The sequence below is a fragment of the Adiantum capillus-veneris genome, chromosome 16, assembly GCF_014529385.1.
Source record: "Adiantum capillus-veneris isolate H3 chromosome 16, ASM1452938v2, whole genome shotgun sequence".
NCBI classification, from domain to species: Eukaryota; Viridiplantae; Streptophyta; class Polypodiopsida; order Polypodiales; family Pteridaceae; genus Adiantum; species Adiantum capillus-veneris.
Window position 1 is genome coordinate 141,860,867 of NC_140946.1, and position 17,673 is coordinate 141,878,539.

Consider the following 17,673-nt stretch of genomic DNA (forward strand, 5'->3'; position numbering starts at 1 on the left):
TAACTAGCAAAGGGAGAAAAAATGCTCCAAACTCAAAATATTTGGACATAACGTTTAACAAGTCAGATGCTTCAAGGTTGTATCATCAAAGTTCCATTTGGTGGTGGAACATGGATCACAATCCATGTTCCTCATCAGTAACTAAACTTAGAAATAATTCTCCATGTGATTGCCTTAATCCATGCTAGCACATTTGTTTGGCGCACGAAGCAACGAAGCTGCGGTTTCCAGAGAAGGAGTCACATTTTAGTGGGAAACCCTTGTAAAATTCTTTTGTAAGAGAGCATCTCTAAGCTGAGAACTTGTAAAAGAATTTATGATTATTTTTCTGGAAGCAATTGTGTATTAGAGAGCCAATTAGAAGTTTAGGAGCTTTTGGCCGGACAAGCCATTTGTAAAGACCTAAACTATAAAGGTCAATTTTGTAAGTTTGAACATTATCTATTTATGAGAAACTGAGAAGACAGCGTACGTTTGAGAGCTTCTTCTTGCTCCAACTTGTAATCTTCGCTACTGTGGCTACGGTAATCCAAATTCAGATTCGTTTATTGCATTGTGTTCCTCTTACTTTGCTCTTTCATTCAAGTGTAATCATTCAAGATTCGGTGTAGGTTTTTAACTACAAGTTTGAGACCTTAAATCGCTGTTTTGAGTGCTTATATACGTATTTTATGTTGTTTTGACCCTAGGAGAGGCTTTAGGGACCCTAAAACGACCCATTAGGATCACCTGTTCGCTGTTTTTGCTGACTTTGGGATGAACGATCGCGATCTTTGTACCTCTCCAAAATGCTGTGACAGTGATAGGATATGCTCCTGATAGTCCCCTGTAGCTTCCCTTAAAGTTTCGTGCGAATCCGACATGATTTGCATGGTAAACGGGCGTGATGACTGTAGAGCTGTGTAGAAGGACATAGGCAGATTACTTGGCTTTAGTGCGTTTGATTTGCTTGAAGAGTTAGTAGTTGCATCTCTTTGAGTTCACTTCATTAGGATTGACACCCTAGTGAGTTTCCATGCCTCATCTTGGTCGCTTTCCTTGTATTGATATTTTATGTTGATGCGTGAGAGCTATGCTATGGTTGTCCGTCGCAGCGACCCGTAAACATTGGCACCGTTGTCGGGGAATGCACCTTAGGTGATGAGTGACCGAGTGCGCAGTTAGCTTCCTTAAAAGAAGATCAATCCAGAAATCCATATTACACCTTAGTTAGGCTGCTAGACAGGGGTTTAGAGCTTAGTGGAGTCTAGAGTCAGTGGACCGGCTAGATCCTCTCTTAGGAGATTTAGGGAGCTGTGAGTGAGAGTGTTCAAAGCATTTTTGCTCTTCAATTTCTCTAATTCGATTGAGTACTGAAATCTCACCCGAAATCCGTCTTGTTTGTTTTGTTTGATTCATTTCTTTATGTTCTTTTATTTCTGTACTTAGGAGTAGGATAAGTAAATCACATTCCAATCAGATTTGGGGCAAAAGTTAGAGTCGAGAAGTAAGAAAACCATAACTTTGGCAAAAAGACCATAAGACTCTGAAATTTAGAAAATCTTACCAAACAAGGTTGATATTGATTCAAATCACAAAGTGGTAGCACAAAACACTTGGAAACACTTATCAGAGGGAGAATACAAAATTTCATCAGATTTGGCCCAGGTACTACGATCACGATCGGTGTACCTCTGTGCCAGAATTGGACAAGATTTGTTGTGTGCCTTTCTGATAGGATTCTAAACAAGTTTGTCTAAAGCAACCACACCCAAAAACATCAAAAATCAAGGAAATCAGGCCACTTGGGTAAAACTAGCATGACAGACCCAGAAAGTGAAAAATCTTGGCTTTTGGTGATCCAAATGCAAAAAGACTTGGGGGATAGACTTAAAACATCAGTGTCTACAAGCATGCCAAATTTGGTCTAATTTGGGCTCAGAACTACGATCGCGATCGGTGTACCTAAGTGCCAGATTTTGACCAGATTTCATATGTGGGATCCTCAGGTGTTTACAAACATAAAAGTCTAAAGGACCTAGAGCCAGAAACCTCAAAATACATGTCAAACTATCTGAATACAGATCCAAGTCAAAAGCTGCTAAACTGGCATGGAAAATTGACTTTCAGTAGACCAAAACACATCAAAACTGGGAAGAAACCATACAGAGGGATAGCCTGTACACAGGACAACCCCAGATAGCTTTCAAATCCCAAAACAAACACCAAAATCAAGTCAAACTGACAGATTCAAGAAAACAGACACTTCCAACCAAGAACTGGTAAAAGCTTGACTTTTAGGAGGCTGAATACAAAAGTATCAGGTGGGTAACCTGTTAGGGTTTTCACCATGTATTGAACACTTATTCTCTCGCCTGCCTTCAAGCCTGGCAGCTTCGGATAGTTTAGCCAAGTAGGTTGGCTTCTTTGTAGTAGCTCCTGGGCCTTCCACGTTCGCATCCTTGGTAGAGGGCAGAAGCTTAGGTTATCCCTGATGACTTTGGGTGCCTCTACCAAATGGATTAGGTACTGTGGATACTTCGTTAGCCATGCTTTTCTCCACCTAGGCTGGGAGTCGACTATCAACTTTACCCCTTCAGGCTTGGAGATATCTGCTGTGTACAGTGGCACTGTTGGCTCTTCTCTGATTCTTTTGTTGATCGTGGCACTTCGTACTTTAGCAAAGGATATGGGAGAGAGGGTTGTAGCCATTCACGTCGAGGATTGCTGGCGTCTATCATCTGAATGGTGGATTTAAAAACCCTCTCCTTCCATTCCAAAGCTTCTTTGGCCGTTTCTCTGATTTCTGCTTCTATGGCCTTGTGAAGCTTCTCTTCCTCTTCTTGTGTCAGATCTTGTGCCTCTTGAGAGGGTCCTACAAGGATTTCCTCTTGCATGGGTGTGTCCACGGGATCTACCAGACCTAGGTCTATGCCTTCCATGGTTGCTGGCCCTGTGCTTGCCTGCTCTTCTGCCTGCTTGCCTCTCAGCTCTTCTATCTGCTTTTGGAATGTCTGTTTCTTTGCTTCAGCATGTTCTCCCATGTTCACGAGGAGGTCGTTCAGATCGGCGTTTATCTTCTCCGCCTCCTCGAGCTTTCTCTTGATATTTTCTAGCTCATCTTGCATTGCCTTCTGCTCTTCTTCCATGCGTGTTTGCATAACCATCGACCCTTCTGCCATCATCAACCTTTGCTTCTTCTCTAAGGTCAACTCTTTCTGGAGCTCTTTCATTTGTTCTTCATAGATCTGTGCCTCTGAAGTGGTGTGAGTCGAGCTAGTAGATCTAACTCTGGCAGGAGATTCCCGTAGCCGTTGGATGGTTTGATCTTTAACTTTAAGCTAGTCCTTGAGCTCAAGGACGTCATCCTGGCTAGCCTCCTGCTCTATTTCTGCCTTTTCTTTAGCATTCCGCATGGTCTCCACTTCCTTGGACTCCTCAGCAAGTTGTAGGGTTAGGTTATCCCTTTCCCTCTCTGCATCTGTCAACGTCTTGCTAATTTTTTTGTACTCTTCTTTGGCTCCTTGTAGTCTTTGACCTGCTGCCTGATTTTCTCTTTCCATCTCCTGGCATCTTTGCAATGCCTTTGCCAGACTGGCTTGCAGCTCTGCTTCTCTCTCTTTTGTAAAGTGTCGACTTCAAGCTTTATCTGCATTTCAATGGATTTGAGAGTTGCCATTTCACTTTCTGTGGCCATTGACTGTGCCCTTAGCCCGGTTAGCTTGGTCATCACCACATCCCAATCATTGGTGGGCGGGTGTAGATCCACTGTATCAGTGGCCATCTCCTTTAGCTCCACTAAGCGCAGGCTCTGCATTTGCTCTTTGGGGCCCGTGCTTGCCAAGTCAAATGCGACTGTGGCAGCCTCTTCTTTTGAATATCTGACAGCCAGTAGGTCTAGAAATGTGCTATACCTTGCTTAATTTGGCTCTGGCTGCTCACTTTTAGGCTTAGCTTCTTCTTTTGGTTCTTGCTCTTGGCTCTGTTCTTGCTTTGACTCTTCTTGATCTTCAGGTTTGTCTTGCTCCTCTTTCTGTTGAGTCTATGGAGGGCTACAAGGAGGTGGTGAGGGTGGTGGGCTAGACTCAGGGCTGGACGGTGGAGTTGTCAAATTTTTATTGAAATCCCTGTCCGCCTTTGTCTTCCTCTCTCTCTCTCTCTTGGCCTTCCTGCTCCTCTAGCAGTTGCCATCGGACTTCCTCCACTTCTGCTTTTGTAAAGGGTACATGTGGGATATTTTTTGCCGTGGCATCCAGAATCTCAAAATTCTTAATATAGTCATCAAATCTATCTCTGTGCACCCTTTGGGATGATCCCGACATTGCTTCTAGAGACGGCTTCCATAGCTCATTCAAATCTTCTTTGAGGGCTCTTTCGGCCCTAAACTTTCCATCAGCCGCTCTAGCCGTGCCGCCTTCTGTGATTTTGTCTCTTTTACCGGCACTTGGACACTCTCCTTCTTCCGTTTCTTCAACTCTGGCTGCTCTTCTTGCACGGTTTCTAGCCGGCATTTCAACCTAGTGGCAACCCTTGGTGCTTTGGGCTGTTCCTCTTCCTAATCTTCCTTGAGCCTCAGCCAGTCGTTCTGTGATGGAGGGTCGGGCCATCTTCCCTTGGCGTGCAATGCCCCATAAATCACTTTAGTGATTAGCTCACCCGGCACAATGTATGTGGGGTTCTTGTTGCCCATCTTCACCAGATTATCATGTATATAAGCTGCATAGTTGATTACTTTCGGCTTGCTCTTCTGCATTGCCCAGGTGAATGTTGTGGCAATTTCTCTCGGCGGCATTTTGTACTTTTGTGGCCGCTTTGTACACATATGGAAGTACTGATTGTACAGCTGACTCATGATTGCCACTTTGGGGTTGGCAATGTCTTCAAAAGTGTAGTTGCCTTTCTTTTATGTGTACACCTTTACTTTGTCTCTTCTTTTGGTTACACTATCCTCTTTGTTGGAGAGGTCTAGTGCAGCTACCACCACTCTCTCCATGATTATAATCTCCGTGTCTGGCTTGCCCTGTAGATCCGTAACTTGTGCCACTCCATCTTCCTTGATTGTCCTCACAAATTCCCATACTCTTTTTATGTCAATACCTGTCGGCACTGATTCAAAATAATTGTGGAGATCAATCTTCTCCAGGTACTCTGCTATCTTGCTTCTGACAAACTCATTGAGATCCCATGGTAGCATGGGTAGCTCTATCACATTTCCTTCGGTGTCTTTGAACACGCCTTGGTAGATCTTTAGATCATTGGACTCTAGCAAGTCTTCTTGGATCCAGGTGCTGGTTGGATTTAGAGTTCCTTCTCGTACGACGAAGGGGTCTACTTCTTCCAAATAATCCTTTATGGTCATCCTCTTCTTCTTTGCCGGTGACTTTGCGGCTGCCATAGATCCTATTGCACTCAGTAGTCCGAAGTTAGCATTTTTTCCATATCAGCCGAGAAACTGAGTTTTAACTATCCAAATACTTGAAAATTGAAAATAAAACTTAAAAGGGACTTGGGAAACTGTGCATGTGCTCATAGTAGGATTCTGGCAAAAATTTATCATTTAAACATCCTACGCGTAGGATGTCTTTTTCATCAAATTTTGGTGATACTTGACATGCTGGTGGTCCTTGGCCTGTACAACATGGCTATGTGCTTGAATTTGGATTTGGGCATCAAAAAGTGGATTTTTGGGCAGATTCAAGCTTTAGGCTCACAAATTAGGTAGGATGTCCACAATAGGTAGCAAATGATATCCAAATGGGTTGAAAATTGATATATGGGCTCCTTGCACCATGGTAATGGCTCCCATGATGTCATTCTTTGCACAAAAGTTCAAAAACATGCTGGAGACATCGTACGCGTAGGATGTCTATTTCATCAAAATGGCTTGAGATTTGTTCGGTGGGTAGTCCTTGGCATGTGGAACATGGCCATGCTCTTGGATTTTGATTTGGACAAGAATTGATGTTGGTAAGACCCTATGTAGTGTTTTTGGGCTCAAAAAGTGTAACTTGAAGGTGTTGGGGGTCAAAAATGATTAGAATGGCTTCAAACTTGGTATATGAGCTCTTGAAGATTTTAAGAAAAGATCTAGAATGTAAAAATACCCTCTGTAGGCCAAAAATGTCAAATAGACATCCTACGCGTAGGATGTCTACTTCATCATCTTTTGAAGGTGACCACACAGATTGGTTGGCTATGTGCTCATGAATGCGTTGTGTAAGTTTCATGTGGTTTGGACAAGTTTTGGTAGGTCTATGGCCCATTATTGCCTCTATACCTTGACTTTGCATTTTTTCATGCATATGAGGTCAATTTTGGTCCAAATGTGATGAAACTTGGTGGCTAGCATGTAAAGGCTATTCAAAAAATGTGTGTGATGAGAAATGTTGGGTTTTGGGCCGAGAAATGGTCTTGAGACATCCTACGCATAGGATGTCTCGTGATGATTTTTTAATGGAAACTTCCACTGGTGCCTGCCCTTAGTTCCCCTGAGTCCCTTTTAAGCCTAATTTCAACAAAAAAGTCAAATAGATAGAAAATAACTCCCTGTGTGGATTTCAGAGCCTCCGAGCCGTTTTTTTGACTTTTGGAGTGCTTTTCGGCGATGAAATTTCTTGATGTTGGTCTCCATAGCTTCCCGATCCCTTGGGGATCCTTGCTGTATGGTTTTTGTCGACTTTGGCTTCATCGGAGCTCCATTTGGCAATTTGTCGCTCTAGAAGCACCCGTGGTTGCGTTTACATATCTTCGATGACTTGTGGTGGTCTACCACCATAGGACTTGGTTGTTGATGGTCTAGGAAAGCCGCTCGTGAAGTTTGGTGGCAAACGGACATGCGGTTTGGCCGCGAGAGCTATTTGACGCTTTGTGTGTCTGATGCCGTTTCTGAAGTTTAGTGCCGCTTTGGGTCACCATTTGGTCATGTGGGCTACATAGACTTGTTGAGCGTGTTGAGATGCTCCTACCCATGAATTTTGGTAGCATTTGGGCGCCTCTCCGCCGATTTCCCATTTGGTGGCCTCTTGCGGGGTTCTAGGAATTAGGGTTTTCCCCGATGGTTTTCTACTACCTTTGGACATCCAAGACTAGTCTCCTATGCTAGGGTAAGCTGCTGATGAAGTCTCGTTGCTTTTGGGTTAGCCGTTAGGTGGCCACTTCTACTTGTAGGTCTCTACTGCCCGCTTTCTGTGTGAACCCTACGCTAGTTTTTGCGACAAAACGACAAACATGTGCGAAAAGCTCAAGGTGGTGAGCCTACCTCATGTCTGAAGCCCGTCGGGTAGTCGTGCGTGTCCTAGGAGCTGCTGGAAGTTTCGTTCGCTCTAGGTGGCATAAGCTCTCTCTCAAAGGTCAATAGTGGAAATGAGCTAAACATGAAGTGAAAATTTCTTATAATGGAGGTCCCCGAACCACTTTTCATGAAATTTGACATGTGCTCCCAACTTCTTGCGAGATGTGGTTTAGGCTCAAAAATTTCTTGATTTGGACTTCATTTGCCCTGTTTACCAGAAATTTGGCATTTCGGTCAAAATCTGGCCAAACCACGCTTTTCGCTTCAGTCTCATAATTGCCCCCCACTGTACCATAGGTTGTCCTATAGTCACTGATCATCCCCATATTTTTTGTTTTTCATTACGACCATTTTTCACCCGCTTTTTGTAGTTTTAAAATTTTTCTGCCGAAGATTAGCAAAATTACAAAGAAAATAGCAAATCAAACCCAGAAAATCCCCAAAAATCATAATAAATCAAAACAATCACCGCAAAACATTATATACACTCACATGCAATTTTTCTGGCCGGATTTCTCCGTTTTACCAATATTTTGCCCGAAAAAGATGGCTATTTCTACTTATATACACACACCTAGGGGCTTGATTTGGCGTTTGGACCCATATACCTATAGATTCATGCTGTATAAGGGCATATGTACTTGGGTTAGTCTAGAAAATTTCGCAATCAAACAACAACCCTTAAAAATAGTCGAAAAACATGCTCTTTTTTGCTCTTTCTACCATTGGGTCCGCATTTGAGAATGCCTCCCCCCCTCCTAGCCGGAGTCCTCCCGGACGACAAGGTATCGCCTCGGAGTATGTGCCATGCATAGGTTGAAAAAATTGTGCTAATGCTTGGCCATGTAATGTGGCCCTATTGTATGCATACTCGGTCAATGCATGGAAAAATTAATGCTGTGCAAGAGAAGGGTATAGGCAAGATGCTTATTGGCATTCGCCGTCGAGGTTTCCTGTTTTCTTTGCAAGTAAAAGTTGTAACTCTACTGCTCTTTGTTTGATTGTCTTTCTTGCAAAAGTCGCTTGCTTTGTTGCTACTGTTGATATGGCCGTAGTTGTCTCCTTGGAGAGAATTGGCTTGACTGGAATGGTTGTAGACCATATCTCTTTTGCTTTCCATTGGTAGATTTGTGTGGCCGGTCTTTGTAGGTTTCTTGCTACTTCCTTGATTGCCACTGTGTTGTTGCTGATTGGCACCCACATAAATCGGTGTGCTGGTTTCTTATACAGTTGGTTGCTTTCCGATGTTGCTTGTATTGAAGGGAGTTCCTTTTGCTTCGGTTTCGGGATCCAGATGCGAGTCGCATTTGAGTTATTGCTGAGCATTTTCTTTGGGATCCATATCTGTTTTATTCCCTTGGTTTTTGGTTGAACTATCTGCTTCAGTTGAATTCTTCCGTTGTATTGTTGTTTGTCTGCCATGTCATTTCTATCCTTCCGCATCCAGAATTGTTTTTCTCGTGTTGGTAACCTAGATCTTTGCACTGCGGTCGGTGACTTTGGATGCTTGTAGTGGACAATGTTGGCTGTTACCTTTTTGCTTTTTGGTGGCACCCTTGCTTTTGGATTTTTATCCAGTGATTCCATTGCTGGCAGCGGATTATTCTGGGGTTGCTGAGCAAAGGATATTACCTGTTGTTCTTGTGCATGATGAATTTTGACTGCATTCGCATTCCAATCTATCTGCACATTGTACTCTTTTTGCCAAGGTTGTCCCAACAACACGGGATGTTGTGTGCTTTCATCCTCCACCACATAAAATTTGTGTGGGTAAAGATATTGATGTACTTGTACATGCAATATAGTCTAGCCCAATGTTTTCATTGAATGTGATGTACTACTTTCCAGCACTTGTGGAGTAGGATGAAGTTAACATGTGGACTTGAGCTATTTGTATAATCCGTAAGAGATTAAATTTTCTTGAGCTCCAGAATCAAGCAATGCCGTCGACTCGACTTGATTGCTACCCACTTTGACTGCAATTATTGGCTCCACTGTGTCTTCATCAAAATTTGTTAGTCGAATGGCATTGATTCGCAATGGTGCTCCACATTGTTGTTGTTGTCGCAGAAGTCTTCTTTTTACAATGCGTTCTTTTGCTTCTGCTTGAGCTTCTTCTTGTATCCTCTGTTTCTCCTTCATTCGTTGTTTTTCTTGATGGATTTGTTGAATCATATCCTCTGTTAGTGGTAAATGATATTTTTTCAATCGGCACCCACTAATCCAATTTGACATTTCTTCACCTGCTAATGTAGCAAGCTTGATAGCTCCGCTTTGTGATATATCTTTAATCACAAAGGGTCCCATCCCTTGCTTTTTAAGTTTCTTGGCATGTTGCTTCAAGGTATAAACAAGTACATAATCACTTGTTTTGAACTCTTTCATGCGCACATGCTTGTCAAGAAACTCCTTTTGCCTTCTTTTTTTAGCATAGATCGAAGCTACAGCTCTCAAGCGGAGTTCATCTAGCTTTTCAAGATCATCTATTCTTGAAGAGAGTTCATGCCCTGTCCATTCTAAGCGTTTTGCTACTCATAGAGTTGGAATTAAAAACTCTATGGGTAGTATAGCATTTAGGCCAAACACCATGTTGTACGGTGTCGTTCCTATCGATGTTTTGTAAGCTACCCTGTATGCCCATAGTGTTGAGTGTAGCTGCTGATCCCGATCTATTCTTGACTCTGATACAATTTTAGTGAGAGCCGTGCATAGTGTTTTATTTGTGGCCTCAGCTTGCCCATTTGCCTGTGGATGGTATGGAGCAGATTTCCTATGTATGACCATGAATTCCTCTAGCATATATTCAATGACTTCATTAAGAAAATGTGTTCCTCAATCATTGACAATTTCTATTGGTAACCCGTATCGTATAAAAACAGTTTCATACAAAAATTGTGCAGTGGATCTTGCATCTGCTTTTTGTGTTGCCTTGGCTTCCGCCCATTTTGTGAGATAGTCCGTAGCCACAATGATATATTGGGTATGGGTGCGATATGCAGGGGGTGAAATAGGTCCCACAAAATCAATTCCCCATTTTGCAAATGCCCTTGCTCCCATCATTGGCCGTAGTGGCATCTCATCTCTCTTTATCGGCACCTTGGTGTGCTGACATGCGTCAGAACGCTTTACAAACTCTTCAGCATCCATATGTAATATAGGCCACCATATTCATGTGGTTAAGACAATTTTTTCCGTCTTATCACCTGAATAATTTCCTCCACTTATTCCGCTATGTGTGTGTTTTAGAATCAGCAGGTATTCACTTTCACTTGCACAAATTCTAAGTTGATTGTACTTTCCTCGCTTATAGAGTTGGCTCCCAATTAATTGAAAGTCACGAGCCTCCAGCTCTATAGCCCTTTTCCGTGTTCTTGTTATGTTTTTAGGAAACGTCCTTGTGGTTAAGAAATCAAGAATATATTGACTCCATGCCGGTGCAATGTTTACCTGAAACAATGTCGCTTGATGCACTGGTCGTTTGGCACTACATATAGTACAATTGGTAACATAAGCATGTGTTTTTGCATACATAGTTGGCCGATAAACCCCTAATTGTTTCAGTCTCTGGTGTGTTTTCATTGTTGAACAATGAAATGCACAATCCTGGACATGTACTTCTTCAAGATGACACTTGAATTCCTCTAGATTTATACATAATCGTAGAATTTGGTCTGATCCTAGATGATACAGCCGTCCTGCAATCAACTGGAAGTTTTTTGCTTGTCAAATTGTTTGGTCTTTGGATCTGTCTTCTGTGTTATCAAACCTATCTCCAAAGGAAAGAATGCTAACAATTTCCTGAGACCATTTGGGTATCATTTCAATATTGAAAAGATAAGCATGTGGTATGTCATCATCTACTCCTTCAAGAGCTTCCCCGTTGTGTATCCTTGAAAGATGGTCCGCCCGTAGATGAGTTTTATCCTTTTTTACCACCACTGTGAAATCAAACTCTAGCAATATAATAAAACAACGTACAATTCTCCCTGTATTGCATGGTTTATTCACCAGATACAAAAGAGCTTGATGATATGTGAAGAACACAAATTTGTTTGCGAGCAAATAATGCCAAAATTTCTTTACAGCATAAATCATTCCTAACCCCTCTCTTTCAGTGGTTGTGTAGTTGTTTTCCGCACTATTTAGCTGTCGGCTTGCATAACAAACTGGAAAATCCATTGTTTCGTCTCCAGGTTAAGCCAGAATACTCCCGTTTGCATATGCAGATGCATCAATGTGAACATGGAATATCTTTTCCCAATCCGGTGCTTTAAGTACAGGTGCTAATACAAGGTTTTCCTTCAGTTTTTGGAATGAAGTTTCACACTCCTCGGTCCAGGCGAAATTGACTAACAAACGATACAGAGGTTGTGCGATGACTGCATACATATATATGAATCTCCGATAATACCCGCAGTGTCCCATGAAGGATTGCACTTGTTTCGCATTAGTAGGCCTGGACAGGTCTACTATGACTTTGATTTTGTCTAGGTCTATGGTAATGCCATTTCTTGAGACAATGTGTCCTAAGATGCGGGCTTGCCTAACCATAAAAATACACTTTTCCAGGTTAAGACAAATTCGATATGTTCTGCATTTTTTAAATACCTTTTGCAAATGGTCAATATGTTCCTCTCACAGAAGAGAGTGTACACAAAGATCATCCATGTATATTTCTAAGAATATTCTCATGTATTCTTTGAACGCGTGCGTCATTAACCTTTGAAAGGTAGTTGGGGCATTAGTTAAGCCAAAAGGAATAACTCGATATGCATAAATTTTCCATTCTGTGGCAAACGCTGTTTTGTGTTGATCCTCTATTGCAATTGCTAGTTGGTTGTATCCTGAAAACCCATCTAGAAAGGAATAAGCCCGTTTCTCGGCCACCCTCTCAAGTACATGTTCTGTGATTGGCAAGGGGATAATTATCCCTTATGGTGGCTGCATTTACCTTTTTGAGGTTTACACACACTCGCAGTTTTTCATTCTTTTTGGGGACAACCACAATGGGTGACACCCAATCTGTATGTTTGATTTCATAGATGAATTCAACATCCATCAGCTTGTCAATCTCCTCTTTGATTCGTTTAACAAATGTGTCATTATATGTATAAGGATGCTGTTTGCTAGGTTTGGCATCTGATTTTAAGGAATTGTATGTTGGCATATTGATGGAACAACTCCTTTGAGGTCTTTGTAGGACCATGCAAACACATCTTTATACTTCTTGAGAAGTTGTGCTAGCCGCTCTTCTTCTTCAGGCTCTAAATCGGTTGCAATATAGACCGACTGAGGCTTCTCACCTGGTTCCGCGAGGTCTATCTTTTTTTCATTTTTCGGCCCATCGTAAGATTCGTGGTTTGTTCTTTCTTTGACGGGTGGTGTCTTTATGATTTTTTTGTCCTGGATGGTGAATTTCCGATAGTGTGATGGTACATTCATGTTTCCCTTTTTTGACTCCCCTTTACCATCACTATCTTCCTCAGTAGTCCATACCTCTCGTAAAGACCGTTTCAGTTCTTGGTATTTCTGTTTACGCTCCAGTTTGGTCCACTCTTAGTCTTTCATTGTTTCTTTTTTTGATTTTTTTGATTTTTGTGATTTTGTTTCTGTTTTAGCTTTTCGTACTTGTCTTATTTCCTCTCGCGTTCTTTCCCTTTGAACTTTTGAGAATCTTCCTGATATTTGATCTTTTACACAATCCCCTGCTTTTACAAGCATCAGATAGTGAGTTTTACCTTTTATCCTGGGCATCAGGTTCTCTCTCGCTTTGTTTTCTGCTCGTTTTCTCCTATAGCGTTTTTGGCGTCTAGGGTGCTGATTAGCAAAATCATAAAACTTGATATTCTCTGTTTTCTCCTCACGCTCACTTGAGTTGTTTGAACACTCATTATCTGCATCATTATTTACTTCCAAATTCTCAGAGGAGTTATAAAACTCTTCTTGTTCTGGTGGTTCTACCATCTCATCTCCTCCTGGTATAAGGCTTACCATGTAATAGGGTAGCACATCATAGCCTTCTTTATCGCAAAATTTTGTTGTTGGACTATCTGTAATGGTACAAATATCCAATGTTGCTAGTATGTGTTCCCATTCCAGAGGTTCCAAGGCATCTTCAGGAAAAGGCTCCGGAATATAATCCTTGTCCCCAATCGCTCTTTTTAAGATGCATTCCTCTCTTTTTAAGCTTCCACAATGTGAAGCTCCGCACATCCATAGCTCTCTTTGTTGCCCTAACCATGCCGGGAGTTCCGACCCTGCTACTGTAGCTAAATCAAACTCTTCCACTGGTGTCTGATTCACATCCTTGTAACTATGGTCTTTTAGGTGTATTTTGGTTGTTGTCTCACCATGTCTGAGGTATATGTGGTCGTAACCCCAATCATGGACCATCTTCAATTGTCTCATGAATGGTCTTCCCAAAATGATCTCGTAATTGTTCTTTTTGTCGAAATCGACTATTGCAAATGTATGCTCATACTTGATTTCACACGAGGTGACAATCACTTTTTCTAAGAGTCCTAGAGGCTTCTCCATGAACCCATCTGCCAATTGCAATTTCATTCTGGTGGCTCTCAAAGCTGGTTTTCCCCATTTTTTCCAGATTTCCTTGGTGGCGATAGCAACTCCTGCTCCACTGTCAAGAATAGCTATGGAAACTACTCCTTGGAGTTCTACTGGTAGCGTGGTGTTTCCATCTTCTCCCTAGCAATACTCTCCAACCTTGTTTAAAGGTACTGGCCTAGTATTTAGTTGAGGCCTGTCCAATTCTCTAATCCCTTCCTGAAGCTTTGAGGTGGGGTCTTTCACTCCAAAGTTTTCTAGGCATTTGCCTACTGTGGTCCACATGTTTGGTTGTAACCTTAGGAGTTCAGCTAATGTGATTGTGCATGCCACCGGGGTGGACAATAACTCAATCAACCCTTGTGAATCCATCACTTTGCTAGAAGAAAGTCTTTGAGATGGGATTTCTCTCACCTTAGACTTGGATTCATACTCTCCTAGGTAAGAGGGTAGAGTTTTCAGCGAGTCTGGTTGGCTGTGCCCCGAACTAATTGATCCCTGGTCTCCCCCTTGTGAATGTATATCAAAGTTCATATGTGATCTTGCCTCAAATTCTTCAATAAGAGGTAAGATCTCATTCTTCTCTTTTCTCGTGCTGTTCATGTGGTTACTCACCCTGTTAGCTTCGTTGGCCTCATGGATTTGTTTCCACAGATCATCTAGACCATTACAATCCTTACCCATTTCTACCAATGTTTTAGGCTGGAAACCGTCACTTGCTCCATCTGTAGTATTTGGCACTATGATAGGCTCTCCCCTAGACTCATAGGCATTCGTGAGTCTTTCCTTCGTTTCTACTTGTTTCTCTAAAGTTGGTTTGATAGGGGTGGGAGCTGGTACTTCATGCCAATTTGTAGGTTTACGAAGCGGGTTTTCTATCAAAGATTGAGCTGTTTCAATCATCTTTCTACACATTTCCAACCTCTGTTTTTCTATTTCAGCATATGGATAAGTCATCCATCTTTGCCCTTGGGTTTGGTTCTTTTTGAGTCCGGCTTTGTAAGCTTTTAGAAGTGCATCTAACTACTCATTTACCTTGTTTGCCAGTACTGATCCTCATGATCCTGCACTTTTGGATTCTGCTATTTCCTTGGGTGCTATGGTTGTCGCAGTGTGTGAGCTTAGGCTAGCTAGATCCTCTAATCATTGTAATCTATCCTTTGTGTGTTTTAACTCCTTGGATAGAGCTTTTTGCTCTCGTTCTTTCTTGGCTTTCATACGCGCTTTTCTAGCTTTCCAAGTGCTTCTCTGATTTTTCGTTTCTGAACTTGGGGCATCGGTTTTTGGCTCTTCAATTATGGGTTCGTTCGTCATTCTTTGGGCTTGGGCTTGTGTCACTGCCTGAATAGGTATGATTGTCTCGTTTTTTGACCCTCCACTGGAAGGCACTGCTTCTAGCATGTTCAAGGTAGTTTTTGCTCCTTTTCTCGGGTTCTTAGGGCAATCAGGAATCAAATGAGTAACTCCACACTCGGTGCAATATGCGTTGACTCTAATGATTTCATCATGAGGACAGTCTCTTAGCCAATGGTCTCCACCACACTTGTAGCAGGGTCCCTTGGGTTGTTGAGGTGCTCCTTGAGCTCCTCTTTGTTGGTATGCATGTCTTGGCCCGCCCATGCCTCCATTGGCTATGAACAACAATGTTCGTTCATCCAAGCTACATCTTCCTTCTCCTGCTGCTTGTGCAGCTGTAGGTGGTCTTGCACCTCCCATCATGCTCCATGGTTTTGGCGTTGAGGGTTCTTCCGGTGGATAATAGACAGGATTTTCCGCATATCCATTGGGATCTTCATAATATGCATGCATAGGCACCAAAGCCTTCTCTTCTAATTCGGTTACGGTTGGTGTGTATCTTATGCCGACTGGTTGTAATCCTGTAAGGGGTGGTTGTTGCCCCAACACTGGTTGCGGTCTTTCTAATCCTACAGGTCCTGGTAGGTTGCCTGCTTGATACCTAGGCATCGGTGGAACTTGAGGAGATGCTTGGGGAGCATAAGGTCTCTCTCTCACATATCCCTTGTTATAATAACATTCCTCCGTTCCATGGTTTGTCCATTTTTGTTCAATAGCACACCACTTGAGCTGTTTAGCTGGGGTTTGGCGTACAAGTTAATCTTTTTTAGCACTTCCTCTACAATCTACTCTTGGTTTACAGCTACTTCTCCTTTTGGTGCTGTCTTAGAAGACTTGCTTCCGCTTTGTTGTGAGGATGAATCGTTGTCAAGATACTTGAACTCACCCTCTTTGTAGACCGCACAATTGTCCACAAGGTAAAGAGCCTCCTTGGTTAACTCATTCAACGTCGTGCTCCTCTTCATATGTAAGTCCTTTTGGAGATCTACATTCCTTAGTCCTTGGATAAATATAAGCATAAGTCTGGACTGAGTTGGCAGTTCTTCCATAGGACAGAACTTAACATATCTTTTTAGTCGTAGGGCTGCCTTCCGCACAAATTCCCCGTCTTTCTGTTTGAATTTATGGATTTGTGAGACCGTATTATGAGCTATTCCCCTTTGTAAGAATTCCTTGATAAACTCGTCAAACACTTCCTCCATAGACTCAAAATGTCTACACTCCACAGAGTCAAACCAAGTAGCAGCGTCATCCTCTAGGGTTAGTCCAAACCCTGCAAATTGGGTAGGGAAGTCTAACACCTCTTCCGATCTAATTACACGCACAAAGGCTGCTACATGATCTCTCGGATCTCTGTTTCCCGTGTATTTCTTGTTTACCCATTTTTGCACTTGAGAAGGTCTAATTCTACGATGGTCTACAAATCTCATCATTGGATCTCCACGTCCTAATCGATATACCTCCTCTGGTCTTCTGTAGTAGGCTGGTTCCTCTCTCAATGGTGCTCCTAAGCCATAATTTCTAAAGCTCTTGCCAGAGATGGTTCATCTCTTTGAACTCGTTCTATGGGTGGTCTTCGAGGCTCTGTTGACCCTTGAGTCTTTTTCTTACTCTCTCCTTGATACCATGAATAGAGTGGTGGTTCTTGTAAATCCCTTAGCCCTCGTGCGGCTTGATAACCATCTCGATTTCGGTCTTGTTCTAATGTTGCACTCTATCAAAGCCATGCCTGCAATGATGGGTGGGTTGCTAGTTGGTTTTGGTTGTTGAATGTCTGTGGTCGGGTGGAATGTGAGGTCGCGTCATACTCCTCTGAGAAGGGATTTGTCAACTTGCTAGGGGTGTAGGTGGCTCTTGGCACTTCATCAAGGGCATATGTTGATGCTCTTGGAGCTGTTGCCTTTTCTACCTCCTTTGAGAGAATATGTTGGTATTCTCGCCCGTACCTATCAACAAAATGAATATCCTTCCCCATAGCAGTTTCATAAGAGAATAAGTAAAGAACCTTATCTTTGCTTAACCCGTTTGGGTATGGTTATTTGCAGCGAAAGTAAGAGACTATTCCCTCACTCTCATGCTTGTAAATTCCCACATTCTCATTATAAGTTGAAACCTTGGTTTTTTTCTTATCATACATAAAAACGCTCCAGGTCGATCAATGTTTGGTGGCGGTTCTTGAGTTTCTGAAACCATTTTCCCCTTTGCCACGTTATCTCCATATCTGTTGTAATCCTCAGGGTTACTAACTATCAGATAGTGGTTCCCCTTTTCGTCCCGGAATCTATCTCCATCATCATAGACTTGAATTATCTCTAGTCTCTGAGCCGGCCTTTCCTCAATACAAATAAACATACGTCCTCGATAGTCAGAATAAACTAGGGCTCCCCTCGAGTTTGTTCCTTCTAAGAAGATCACAGTGAACTTGGAATCATAAAGGATTTAGGGAGGTGCTTCCTCTTGGCATTGGTCCGTCATAGGTGAAT